Raw genomic sequence first — 14,265 nt, 5'->3', positions numbered from 1 at the left:
AGACTAAGAGAACAATATAAAACAATCAATGAAGTCAAGACTTGGTTCTTCAAAAGAATCAACAAAATTGACAAATCCTTAGCCAACCTTATCAGAAAAAGGAAAGAAAAGGCCCAAATCCATGCCATTAGGAATGAAAAGGGAGAAATGACAACAGACCCAGCAGAAATCCAGGGGATCATCAGTGCCTACTTCCAGAACCTATACGCCAATAAGATGGACAACACAGAAGAAATGGACAGATTCCTAGATACATATGAATTACCAAAGTTGAAAGAAGAAGACCTAAAAATTCTGAACAACCCAATATCAACCAATGAAATTGAAAATGTAATTAAAAACGTACCAACTAAGAAAAGCCCGGGCCCTGATGGCTTCACTGCAGAATTCTACAAGACATTTAGAGAGGAACTGCTGCCACTACTGTTTAAAATCTTCAGTGAAATTGAAAGGGAAGCAATACTCCCAAATTCATTCCTGGAAGCAAGCATCACCTTGATCCCCAAAGCAGAGAAAGACCCAACTGAAAAGGAGAACTATAGGCCAATCTCACTAATGAACATAGATGCAAAAATCCTTAATAAGATACTGGCAAACAGAATGCAGAAGATCATCAAGAAGATCATACACCCTGATCAAGTGGGATTCATCCCAGGGATGCAGGGATGGTTCAATATATGAAAATCAATTAATGTAATACACTATATCAATAGAGCCAAGTACAAAAACCATATGATTATCTCCATAGACACAGAAAAAGCATTTGACAAAATCCAGCATGCATTTATGATAAAAACCCTACAAAAAATCGGAATAGATGGTCTCTACCTCAAACTGATAGAAGCCATCTATGAAAAACCAACAGCCAATATCATACTAAATGGTCAAAAATTGAAATCCTTCACACTCAAATCAGGAACAAGACAAGGATGTCCACTATCACCACTCTTGTTCAATATAGTTCTGGAAACATTAGCCACAGCAATTAGACAAAAGAAAGAAATAAAAGGAATAAAGATAGGTAATGAAGAAGTCAAATTGTCATTATTTGCAGATGACATGGTACTCTATATAGAAGACCCCAAGAACTCCACCAAAAGTCTTCTAGACTTAATAACCAAATTCAGTCAAGTAGCTGGATACAAGGTCAACACACAAAAATCAATAGCTTTCCTCTACACGAATGACACACTCACTGAGAGAGAAATAGGGCAAATAATTCCTTTCACAGTAGCATCCAAAAAACTGAAATACCAAGGAATCAACCTAATGAAAGAAATCAAAGACCTCTTCTCTGAAAACTATGGCACTCTGAAAAGAGAGATTGAAGATGATATCAGAAAATGGACAGACATCCCCTGCTCCTGGGTAGGAAGGATTAATATAGTGAAAATGGACATACTTCCAAAACTGCTGTATAGATTTAATGCAATTCCAGTTGAGATCCCAGCAACATACTTCATAGACCTTGAGAAAACAATCCAAAAATTCATTTGGAACAAGAAGAGACCCAGAATAGCAAAAGCAATTCTAGGTAACAGAGATATGGCAGGGGGTATCACAATCCACAACCTGCAACTCTACTACAAAGCTACTGTGATAAAAACAGCATGGTACCGGCAAAGAAACAGACTTGAGGACCAGTGGAACAGATTAGAAGATGCAGAAACCACGCTAGACACACTCAGCCATCTCATCTTCGACAAAGGACCCAAACACCCTCACTGGAGGAAAGATAGCCTCTTTAATAAATGGTGCTGGAAAAATTGGGCTTCCACTTGCCAAAGATTAAAACTAGACCTGTATCTCTCACCATGCACTAAACTAAAATCAAAATGGATTAAAGATCTAAATATTAAAATAGAAACTCTGAACCAGTTGGAACAGAGGTTAGGTAGAAGAAGACATCGGTGTAGGAAAAGATTTTATGAACAAAACCTCAGTTGCTCGTGAACTAGCACAAATAATCAACAAATGGGATCTCTTCTTATTAAAAAGCTTCTGCACAGCAAGAGAAACCACTAACAGTGTGAAGAGACAACCCACAATGTGGGAAAAAATCTTTACCTGCTCTTCCTCAGACAAAGGTCTACTATCTCGAATCTATAAAGAACTTAAAAAGATCAGACCTCCCAAATTTAAAGACCCAATCCAAAAATGGGCACCTGAAATGAACAGACATTTCTCAGACAAAGAAGTAGAAATAGCAAATAAATACATGAAAAAATGTTCAACATCGCTGGTCATTCGAGAGATGCAAATGAAAACAATGCTGAGATTCCACTTCACTCCAGAAAGAATGGCTTCTATCATGAAATCAACCAATAACAAATGCTGGTGGGGCTGTGGGGAAAGAGGAACCCTGCTCCACTGCTGGTGGGAGTGTAGACTGGTGCAACCACTGTGGAAATCAGTATGGCGATACCTCAAAGAACTAGGACTGGAAGTCCCATTTGACCCTGCTTTTCCACTGCTGGGTATCTTCCCCAAAGAATTAAAAGAATCATACCACAGTGATATATGTGCTCCCATGTTCAGAGCAGCACAGTTTGTAATAGCTAAAACTTGGAAACAGCCCAAATGCCCATCAACTGGAGACTGGATAAAGAAAATGTGGGTTTTTTTATAAAATGGAGTACTACTCAGCCATAAAAAATGAGAAATTAGAGACATTTATAGCTAAGTGGATGCACATTGAGGCAATACTCTTAAGTGAAATAAATAGGACACACATGTATAAATACCAAATAGTTTCTCTGGTGTGAGAAACTGAAAGTGTAAATAAGGACTAAATGTATAATAGGTAATGTGAAATAGGAAGAAAAGGGGCAAAGGGGAAGGAAGTGGGAGGGCTAGGGGAAAGGATAGAAGGGAATGGGATTAATATGAGAAAATGGGGGCCGGGGGTTTAGCTCAGTGGTGCCGGCGCCTGCCTCACAAGCACAAGGTTCCAAGTTCAATCCCCAGTACCAAAAAAAAAAAAAAAAAAAAAAAAAAAAAAATATATATATATATATATATATATATATATATATATATATATGAGAAAATGGAAAAATAGGAACAAAATCTTTGTAAATAGGGAGGACTGGAGGCGTTGAAGGGAGGGCTGGGCCAGGGTGAAAAATAAGAACCAAGAGAGACTATGTAAAGGTGCAAATTTCCAATGATGAATGTCATTATATTGTATACCTAAAATGTACCAATGATTAGAATGAATAATCGATAGTGTAAAATAGGAATAAAAGGTCCAAAGGGGTAGGGGTAGTGGGAGGGGCAGGAGAAAGGAAAAAAGGGAAAGGAAAAAAATGATGAGAAATGGAAATAAACTCTTTGTAAATAGGGAAGGGTGGAGGGCTTGAAGGGAGGGCTAGGAATGGGGAAATAATAAGAACCAAGATGCATTATATAAAGGTACAATTCCCAATGAGAAATGTAATTGTGTTGTATACCTACAATGTACCAATAAAAGAATTTAATACAAAAAAAACCCAAATAATTTAAATTTCCCTTTCTGTTAAACCAACAAACCGAAGCACCATGGTTTGGGGCGCAGCTTGCTGTGACAGGCAGACACCCTTCAAAGATCAGAAGAGGGGTGCAGAGGCCTGATGAAAGGCAGGAGAGGTGGCCCTGCAGCAGGAAAGAGAGAGTGGTGTGCGGGGTGAATATGCAGTCCATGCCACAGGATGGGTCAGATCATGCAGGGCTTATTCAGAGTATAATCTTGTGCATTGAAATCATTCAGGTAGAGCAGACATGTTATAAATGAACAGAGTCAATCCATCTTGGGCATCCACTCTTCATCCCATTCTAGGACAAACATGGGAAGAGGTCAGAGAGGAAAGAGAAAATAACTCCACGCCAGATGTTCTCCTCAGACATACACAGCAGCAAGTGTGAAATGGGAAACATGTATCTGCTTTCCCCACATCCGTCCAAGGTCTGACCCAGATCTTTCCCTCACGTGAGCAGCATGTTTAGAGATAAACATTTTTCATAAAACATGGCTACTAAACTTCATAATGGGGAGTTGTCAGAAAGGAAATGGTATGATATTTATTTTTTTAAATCCCTATGATCCTGTACGGAACATAGAGTTGGAGTGGGAGTTAGTGATGACAGAGAGAAGGTTGGAAGACTTCAGCATAGTCCAGGTGCAGGTCAGCAGGGAGAGGCTACGTGGGGTTGGTGAGGGGTTCCCAGCAAGGTTGCCAAGACTGCCCTTGGCTTGACTTGGGAGAATAAAGAGAGAAACCAGGAGGATTCCGGCCTTTTGGCTTGAGAAGCTGGGTGAAAAAATGCCATTTGCAGACACGAGAAGGACTGGCAAAACAAAAAAACCAAAAAAACTTAACAGACATCAAAGCAGAAACATTGAGATATATGTCTGGAGTTCCTGGGAGAAATGAGATCTGAAGATAAAGATTTGAGAGGCCCAGACCTTTGGGATTTATGGCTCTGACCTTAGAGTGAGAACAGGCTGCATGGGTGGGTATTTTCTCCTCACCCGTGAGATTCTCAGTGCACGGGATTTGCAGGGCAAATGGGAGAAGTCTGGAGACTCCTCCTGGGGAGTGCTCCACCCGCCCCAGCCTGCAGTGGGTCATGATGTCTGTGGAGAAGGCGTCCACTCAGGCTTTGATGTCCGTCTGCATTGTACCTTCATCAGTTCCCTTTCAAGTCATTTGAATGATTTTACTGTATTACCTCTCCCTAGCAACTCTGGTATTACTGCAGAACTAGATATGTGGATAGATAGATAGATATTATATACAGGATATTATGTATAATGCTGTATTACATATATAGGGGGAGAAAAATTCTAAACACGTAATTATTTAAATCACACTTTCAATTGGGTGTTAATACTCTTCATGTATAGTGAATCAAAAGAATTGTTCGAAGACCTTTCGAATCACAAATTCTGACTTCACAGTCCAGGTAGGTACAGAAAACAAAGATACCTGAAACCATAATAAAGGAATTATTGTAACTGTGATAGTCATTAGTTCTTTTTTTTTTGTATTAAATTCTTTTATTGGTACATTGTAGGTATACAACACAATTACATTTCTCACTGGGAATTGTACCTTTATATAATGCATCTTGGTTCTTATTATTTCCCCATTCCTAGCCCTCCCTTCACGCCCTCCACCCTTCCCTATTTACAAAGACTTTATTTCCATTTTTTCCATTTCTCATCATTTTTTCCTTTCCCTTCTTTCCTTTCCCCTGTGCCTCCCACTACCCCTACCCCTTTGGACCTTTTCTTCCTATTTTACATTATCGATTATTCATTCTAATCATTGGTACATTTTAGGTATACAATATAATGACATTCATCATTGGAGATTTGCACCTTTACATAGTCTCTCTTGGTTCTTGTTTTTTACCCTTGCCCAGCCCTCCCTTCAACCCCTCCAGCCCTCCTTATTTGCAAAAATTTTGTTCCTATTTTTCCATTTTCTCATATTAATCCCATTCCCTTCTATCCTTTCCCTTAGCCCTCCCACTTCCTTCCCCTTTGCCCCCTTTCTTCCTATTTCACATTACCTGTTATACATTTAGTCCTTATTTACACTTTCAGTTTCTCACACCAGAGAAACTATTTGGTATTTACACATGTGTGTCCTATTTATTTCACTTAAGAGTATTGCCTCAATGTGCATCCACTTAGCTATAAATGTCTCTAATTTCTCATTTTTTATGGCTGAGTAGTACTCCATTTTATAAAAAAACCCACATTTTCTTTATCCAGTCTCCAGTTGATGGGCATTTGGGCTGTTTCCAAGTTTTAGCTATTACAAACTGTGCTGCTGTGAACATGGGTGCACATATGTCACTGTGGTATGACTCTTTTAATTCTTTGGGGAAGATCCCCAGCAGTGGAATAGCAGGGTCAAATGGGATTTCCAGTCCTAGTTCTTTGAGGTATCGCCATACTGATTTCCACAGTGGTTGCACCAGTCTACACTCCCACCAGCAGTGGAGCAGGGTTCCTCTTTCCCCACAGCCCCACCAGCATTTGCTATTGGTTGATTTCATGATAGCAGCCATTCTTTCTTTAATAAATGGTGCTGGTAAAATTGGGCTTCAACTCGCCAAAGATTAAAACTAGACCTGTATCTCTCACCATGCACTAAACTAAAATCAAAATGGATTAAAGATCTAAATATTAAAATAGAAACTCTGAACCAGTTGGAACAGAGGTTAGGTAGAACCCTTGAAGACATTGGTGTAGGAAAAGATTTTATGAACAAAACCTCAGTTGCCCGTGAACTAGCACAAACAATCAACAAATGGGATCTCTTCTTATTAAAAAGCTTCTGCACAGCAAGAGAAACCACCAACAGTGTGAAGAGACAATCCACAATGTGGGAAAAAATCTTCACCTGCTCTTCCTCAGACAAAGGTCTACTATCTCGAATCTATAAAGAACTTAAAAAGATCAGACCTCCCAAATTTAAAGACCCAACCCAAAAATGGGCACCTGAAATGAACAGACATTTCTCAGACAAAGAAGTAGAAATAGCAAATAAATACATGAAAAAATGTTCAACGTCACTGGTCATTCGAGAGATGCAAATGTAAACAATGCTGAGATTCCACTTCACTCCAGATAGTCATTAGTTCTAATCACCAAATATTCCCAGCTCGCTGCCTTCCGGGCTCGTGGTAAAATTGCCCTTCGTAGCTGTAGTTGAGTGAGAATCTTAGACTAGTTCTTGCCAGCAAGTGTTGATTAAAAGTGACACATGTAACTTCCGAGCCAGAGAACTTTCTTTCCTTCTGCCTCAGCGGCCAGCAGGGTCAGTGGCGGCCTTGTCAACGTAGGTCAAGGACTGAGGACAGCAGGGAGTGGAGCCCCAGGCCACCTGTGATGAGCCTGGTGTGAATGAGGCCCATGAGATGTCAGGCCATTTGTCACTGCATGGAATCCAAGCTGTTCTGACTGGCAGAATGCAGAGATTTGTCTCGATATAGTATATTCTAAGCACCATCACATTCGTGTGTCTTTTTAAAAAACAAGGAACCACAGAACATTGGTTGAAAGTTGACTACCACTGCTCTGCAGTGAACATTGACTTCAAGCTCCATGCAGTGTTAGAATAAACCATCACTTACCTACATCATTACAGACTTACATGTAACACGTTTCTAGATGCCATAATTTGGAATTTTTACTTTCTCAGTAGCAGTGTAATTATGTAGCATAGAAACTGTAGTACAACTAAAACTTCTTTGCTTATTTTGCAAAACTCAGTTTAATATTTTATTTAATAAAGAAGAATATAGTATTTTCAGCCTTCTGTCAAGCAGGCAGTAGGAATATATTATTATTCACAGAGCTGTTTAACAAATGCTCTTTTATAAGCTTGCCTTGTGCCAGTCAGACAAATGGAGTGAAGCTCTCACCCGAAAGGTTAGAAAAGAAAACACCCAGAGATTTGACATCACCTCGCCCCACCTAATGACTTCATTTTCCATTTGACTTACTTCCCGTCTGGCTTATCCATTGAACCAGAAAACATTTTTAAAAGGCACTAATCAAATGGCAGCTGTAGTCTCCACTCCCACCAAGAATGCAGGGATCAGCCCTAATGCACACAGTCTGGAAACGAATAACTGGAGTAGCTTTCAGTCATAGAATTTGTGAGCCGTTGCATTCCTTTACCATGTATTTAGTATTGTCTGTTGGTCCATTGTAGTGTTATAACCAGATATTGCACGCCGGGTAATTATAAGCATTAGAAACATTTCTCCTGGTTTGTGAAGTCCAGGATCAAGGTATTGGCATTCAGTGCATGGTGAGGACCTTCTTGCTGAATCCTCTCTTGGCAAGAGGCTGTGCTATGTTCCTGCGTGGCAGAAGGCAGAAGGGAAACAGAAAGACCTGAACCAGTTCCCCAGCCCCATGTGAGGTGTGAGGCCCCGACGCACTCCTAAGAGCAGAGCCTTCGTGATTTGATCTCTTCCCAGAAAAGCCCCACTGTGAGGATTAAGTGTCAAGGAAAATTTTTAAAGGAACACCATAATTCACACCAGAGCAATAGCTTTTTTAATTTTAGTTTTTATTCACAGTTGTTTGCAGTACATAATGATTTCACTCACGGTAGAGGGTTGATGCATGTATGTAACACAGTCTTTTTACCTCCCGTTTCCCTCCCTCTGTTGCTTGATTCCTTTCCCATTTGCAAAAGGCCTATCTCCTATGATCTGTCTTTTGTTTTGCTCTTTGATTTTTCTTTATTCACTACTTCATTGTAAACTGGCATGGAATGTTACCACTTGAAGTATGGTATGAAGCCTTTCTTTGTGGCCACTGGCTATGCCCAGTTTCTCTTTCTTCATACTTTCCTCTGCACATCCTCTCTCCTAGAGCTTATTTTAGTGTACGATTTGCCTGTACTGCACTAAAGGACTACAGTGAACAAAAATCTGGTGTTTCAAGGTAACGTTGGCAAAGAATCTCCCTGTTTACCTTATGAATTGCAAAATAAATCGTGTTTCATTCAAAAAAGGTACCTTGTAGTGCTGGTGTAGTTACAAAAATATCGAGCAAGGAAATGGGAGTCTTGGCTTCCAGTTTTAGTGGTATCAATTATTTAATAACCATATTCCTGGTTCAGCTTTTTCCAATGTGTCTCCTTCCCGCTGTCTTGGTTGAAGCCCTTCTTACAAGCTCTCTTCTCGACTTAGCGCTGACGCTGCAGCCACCCAAGCCTTCCAGTTGGCCAAGTCTCTCAGTGAGTCCCTACAGTTTTTAAGATAAAGTTTGAATTGTGAAGTGGCAGGCTGTTAGCAGAACTCAGCTCATATATATATATGTGCTTGGTCTGGTTCATACCGTGTTTTCTGCAAAATTAGGTACCAATATTAATTTAAAAATAAGAGGCTTCAGGGTTCTCTTGAAATTAGCTAATTACTCCATCACCTGACTGCTCTCCCTGGAGAGGACATTTTTACTACAGCCGCTCTCATTGCTGTCTGTACCTTATGGGCATTTGAGTTTGCCTTCTCTGCTGGCCCGGTCTCCACACACTCCTCATGCTCATCATTTGTACCACTCACCTATGCCATGTTCCTACAAATGTCAGGGATTCCTGTGGCCTGGAATTCTGTCCTTCCTTCCCATGTCTTTATTGCATGGCCCACTTTCTTCCCTCAAAGTCCAGTGCAAGTGTTGCACTCTTCAGAGAACTCTCCCGGCCTCCCTTGCTGTGTACCTGCCCCACCTAACTTACCTGCAGCTTCCCTGGCAGTTAGTGTGTGGTCTGTATTTATGTTTTTATCTGTAGCCTCTAGGTTACAAACTACATGGGCACAAACACTGTGTGTATCTATGTATATCGTGCCTTTGTATCACAATTTGGACTCTACCCAACAGAATTTGTGCTGATTTAAAAAATTTTATTTTTATTAGTCCATGTTGGCAGTACATAGTGATCACATTCATCCTGGGGAGTTGGTGCCAGTGCATAACACATCTTGCAGTAGCTGACATAGGAAGGAGGCACTGTGGCCTCCTCATCAGTACAGCTCTTAGCGTAGATTAAGTGACCCCCATGGATTCTTCTCATTGGAAAATCTGCTTTATACCATTCATTCTGGAATCTGGAGTTAGAGCCTTCTTTGAGCAAATTTTAGCGAAAGTTCAGTACATACTCAACAAGACTTAAAGAAACTTAGGACCCGTCATAGAGTCATGTATGAGGCATGTGGTATGGTGTCTTAAAGTGCCACATAACAGAGATCATGATGGGTCCGATTATCTTGGGGTGGTGACATTTCCTACTTGGGTTAGTCTGTTCTCCACATTGTCTAGGTGAACCTGGAATTACTCTGTAACAAGACATGAGTTTGGGGAAAAGAGAGCAATTGACAACAATAAGCGACCATTGTGCCACTCAAAGTGCCCCAGCTTGACATTCCTGGTATCTAAATCATAGGTTTATAACCTGCTGCAGTTAGGACACTTCTCCCCCCAGAGGCCCTAGGGTGTAGAGAACATTAAAGATACAGTCAGTCTCCTCGTTTTAAATGAGAAGAAACAATCCACAATGTTTACTGTATTGAAGCTAGGCTCCGATGTTGTGGGCTTCTGATTTCGTTGCAATTTATAAAACGGATATTTAGAATTACTACATCTTTTACTTATCTCTACCTAATTAGAGTATCCACCATTGTGTTATTCCTTTATTTTTGCTATGAGTGAAAACTAGTATTTTTGAAGGACCAGAAACCAAAATCTCTCTATTTCGAAAAATTGGCACAAACCGGGACATGAAAACAGGCCATAGAACTGCTATATGACTCATCATTCTGATTTATTCACTTGGTGTTTTCAGTCTGTTTTACTCCAGTAATGAATTAACTGTGTACGTTCAGTCAGATTTAGAATTTGGAACTGAGCTAGGTGGTCCTGAGTGCTGTGATTCTGTGCTTTCTGTTTGGCATCAGAAGGGAGATGTTAGATGCGTGTTCCATCTACCCCTCCTTTCTCCTCAGACATGAGTGGGCTTGGGAAGCCCTGAGTTTCCGGATCTGAACTCATCTCTGAGCTGTCTGACTGTGCTCTCAGGACACTGCAAGAGCATCGTGGCTTTGTGCAGTATTTTTTATGTTTGTATATGTCAGGACTTTCCCATGGTCCTTTTGCATATTCATGTTGAACTTTATAAATTGGGAATCCAGTTGAACTTGGAGAGTCTGAGGAAACAGTGTGAGATAATTTTTTTTTTTTGGTACAGGGGATTAAACTCAAGACCTTGTGCTTTAGTGGCAGGTGCTGGAACCACTGAGCTAAATCGCTGGCCTGAGATAATGTTTTTTAAATAAAGGAGAAGAAGGTTCAGAAGCATCAGTCACTCCCACAATCCCCTACAAACCCCCAGCAAAAGAGTGAATACATAATTCATAATGCAAAGCAGTCAGAAGAAGGAAATTGAGGAGCTTTATTTAAGGTAGAAGCAGTATTGTTCATTATTGATGATCCTATTTATGAAAAACATCTAGAAAAGAGGGGCTTCATAGACAGAGCATTCTTTTCATTTTATGTTTAATTGTTAACATTAGAAGAAAAATCAGTATGCCCAGTAACAGAACTATAGCCAACTTTACCACAGTGTTCTTTAATTCAGAGACTAGGGAATTTCTTAACCATCTCAAAGAATCCTACTATAGTAATGTACTCAAAATGTAAACTTTTCATGCTTCTATCATACATAACATTTTGCTTACAAGAATTGTAATTTAAACTGAAATCATTTGTGCAGTTGTTTTTAATAAAAAGGGCCGGGGCTTTAGTTCAGTGGTTCCGGCTCCTGCCGCGCAACTGCAAGGTCCCGAGTTCGATCCCTGGTACCAAAAAAATAAAATAAAATAAAAATACTTCCACATGTAGGAGATTTGGGGTGAATTTTTTGTAGTTATTTTTTTAGAGCCAGGATCTAGCTATGTAGTTCAGAGTGGTCTTGAGCCCAGGCTGGCCTCAGACTCATGGTGGTCCTCCTGCCTCAGCCTCCCTGTGCTGGGATCACAGGTGTGCTCACCATTCCTGCCCAGGGACGAATTTTTAAACATTTGAAGATGTCCTAGCTTTGCAACCTCTTTTCTGACTTAACCATTCCAATTCTTTGAATGCATTAAGAATTTGAATGTATTGTTGCTTGTTTGCTCTGGGAATCAAGTACAGAAGGTTACAGAAGTAAAAATGAAGTTAAGATTTGTAAATGATCAAATTAATAACTTCAGCCTATGAGCAAATATATTTTCTTATGATTAAACCTTTGATCTATCAAAGTGTTTCCAGTGGAGCATTCACATACAGGAAAGATTGTACCAGTCGTTAAGATGTGGCTTGTTTAAATTTTTCTATTAGGTACTTGTAGCATATACATAAAATATGGTTGCATTACCCAATAACTTTCTAGATAGTATTTAAGAATAATAGTTTTCGTATGAACATATAAAACTGTATGGCATTCAAAGCACACCTACACATATTATTTACTCTGCTTAGTTTTACATAAACCCTGTGAGAGAGACTGATAGGAAAATTTATTCAAAAATAGGTGACGTACTCAAAATTCTACGATGGTTATTCTATGGCAGGTAAGTCTAGAACCTGCTGCTTGTCTGGGACTGTGTCCTCTAATCCTTTAACCTCTATAAATAAATGAATACATTTATCCTAGAATTTCTTATAGCTTAATAAAAGCAAGTTATAGAATTGTACATGCATGATAATAGCAGTGAATACAAATAAAAATACCAAATATTTCCTATTAGTGTACAAATAAATATGTAGAAGTGCTACTGTTACAAGTGGTCATTTCTGGTGCAGGTAGAAGCAGGGAGAGGGGCTTCAAGTGGAAACTTAGGCTTTTCTGAAATACAATCTCAATACATCTGTGTGTTTTGTGGAGTTAAAATGTTTTGAACTTTAGGGAATACAGTGCTCTGGGGGCACTGAACTGAAGCAACAAACAGCAGGAAAAGTAAAAGACAGAGTCCCTGCTGTCCTGTGAATAAAAACAGGTCATTCGGCTGTCTCTGGAATCTCTATGTAATATTTTTCGTCACTTGTTTTGACCTACTAGTTGCCAGAAACAAAGGATTGAAAGTAGGCATCTTTTCAGAATCCTCTCACTCGTTCACAGTTTGGGGAGACACTTAACAAGGGAAAGCAGGCTCCCGTGCGCTGTTGTGCAGCACATTCAGATCAGTTAGAGAGGGGACTGTTTGTTTCATCACAATGGCCCTGATAAATTAAAAGTAATAAATTCAGCTGAAAACCACCGGGATGTTCTTGCAATCCTGAGTTGTTTAATTGTCTGTGGTCCCGCTGGAATTTCCTCTGGGCTTTATGCAGAGGGCGGAGGCAGGCCCATGAGTCCCTCTCACTCCACCCTCCTGGAATGTAGCCCCTCATTTGCAAAATCTGAAAACATAACTTTTCACAGGAGCTTGTTATTTCTTCTTTCAAAGTTTACCCAAATCAGAAGTGGAGCTAGTCTGCAATATCCCTTGCTCTTTGCAAGCGTGCCTTTACAAAAATGAGCCACTCCAGCCCTTAATTCCTGGTGAGTAAGATAATATCCATTGCTGGGCGAGGTTCTGGAGATGGAATAGTTTGGCAAAACACATGTCTGACTGAAATCTAAATACCACCCTTGGGAGCCATGGACTGCATTGGTCTGTCTGTGTGAATTTCAGTTTCCTTTCTCAACGAATCAACTTCATGTCTGAAATGTCGAAGAAGCTCCTAGGTTTTTCTCTGACTTTTCTGGCTCACGTTTTTGCTCTCTGCCTCATGACTTGTCCTCTTCATTTTATGACCAAGTCCACCAACAGTGGCCTTTGCCTTGGCACGGTGGCTCTCTGATGTGCTTTTCTGAGATACACTTGTATAACGCAGGATACGCTCCACTCTGGGATAGCAGTAATGTGATAGCACTAATAGGGACAGTCGCCCTTTATTGAGCCCTTCTGTGTTTCCTTCATCACACCATGCAAGTTCTCAGTTGGCCTTACGAGAATCTTGCAAGGTAGGTAGGTGTCAATATCTGTGTTCAATACATGGAGAAACTGAGGCGCAGGGAGGTAAGTAGCTTGCCCAAGAATACATGGCAAAGAAAGAATTTATACAACAAGACAAAACCTGCCTGATAGCAAGAAACCCAGTGCTATCAAAATCAGTTTTCCACAGCATCATGGTTTCTTTTTAACTTTGGTGTGATCTATACATTAAACAGATATGAATGAAATTACTGAAAGATGTCTACAATTATTTTGCATGGCATTTTGCTGCCTGAGAGGGCTGTGTTAAGTGCTATTTTTTAGGTGTTCATAGCAGTCTGTCTGCGCGTCATGTAATTTTTATCCTAGAAATGGTTTTCTGGAAAGTTGAGTACTACTGGCCTGTTCTTCAGCAGCTAAAATAATACCAGGGCACAGTCATTGGTTTGGAAAAGTGAAATGGTTTATATGCAGATAAAATCACACCTTGGTTAAATAACAATTATGAATACCGGCTTTAGAATCAAGCCCAACTCCCTACCAGCTGTTTTGACTTTTGCCATGTTACTTCGTGTACTAAATTTCATTTTCCGCCTCGGTAAAAGGACATAATGAGATGTTTTAACTGAGAGTTGTTTGTTTTCTTTTCTTTGGTGTTAGAATTGAAAGAGATAGTCTATGTAAAACACCTAACATAGTGAGTGAATAGTAATAAATGTTTCTCCTATTGTTAATATTATT

At 39.9% G+C, this 14,265-nt stretch overlaps 1 protein-coding gene across 1 annotated transcript in view; it reads left to right on the top strand.

The window, feature by feature from the left end:
- Nucleotides 1-14,265, top strand: part of Xrcc4 (X-ray repair cross complementing 4) — a 251,841-nt gene that overhangs the window by 174,569 nt on the left and 63,007 nt on the right. The gene's annotated exons all lie outside the window — the stretch shown is intronic.

This window comes from Heterocephalus glaber, unplaced genomic scaffold, assembly GCF_053883595.1.
Source record: "Heterocephalus glaber isolate CG9 unplaced genomic scaffold, H.glaber_assembly_v1.0 deba00001465, whole genome shotgun sequence".
Taxonomy (NCBI): domain Eukaryota; kingdom Metazoa; phylum Chordata; class Mammalia; order Rodentia; family Bathyergidae; genus Heterocephalus; species Heterocephalus glaber.
The sequence above is the reverse complement of the archived record's forward strand: the minus strand, read 5'-3'. Positions and strand labels throughout refer to the sequence as shown.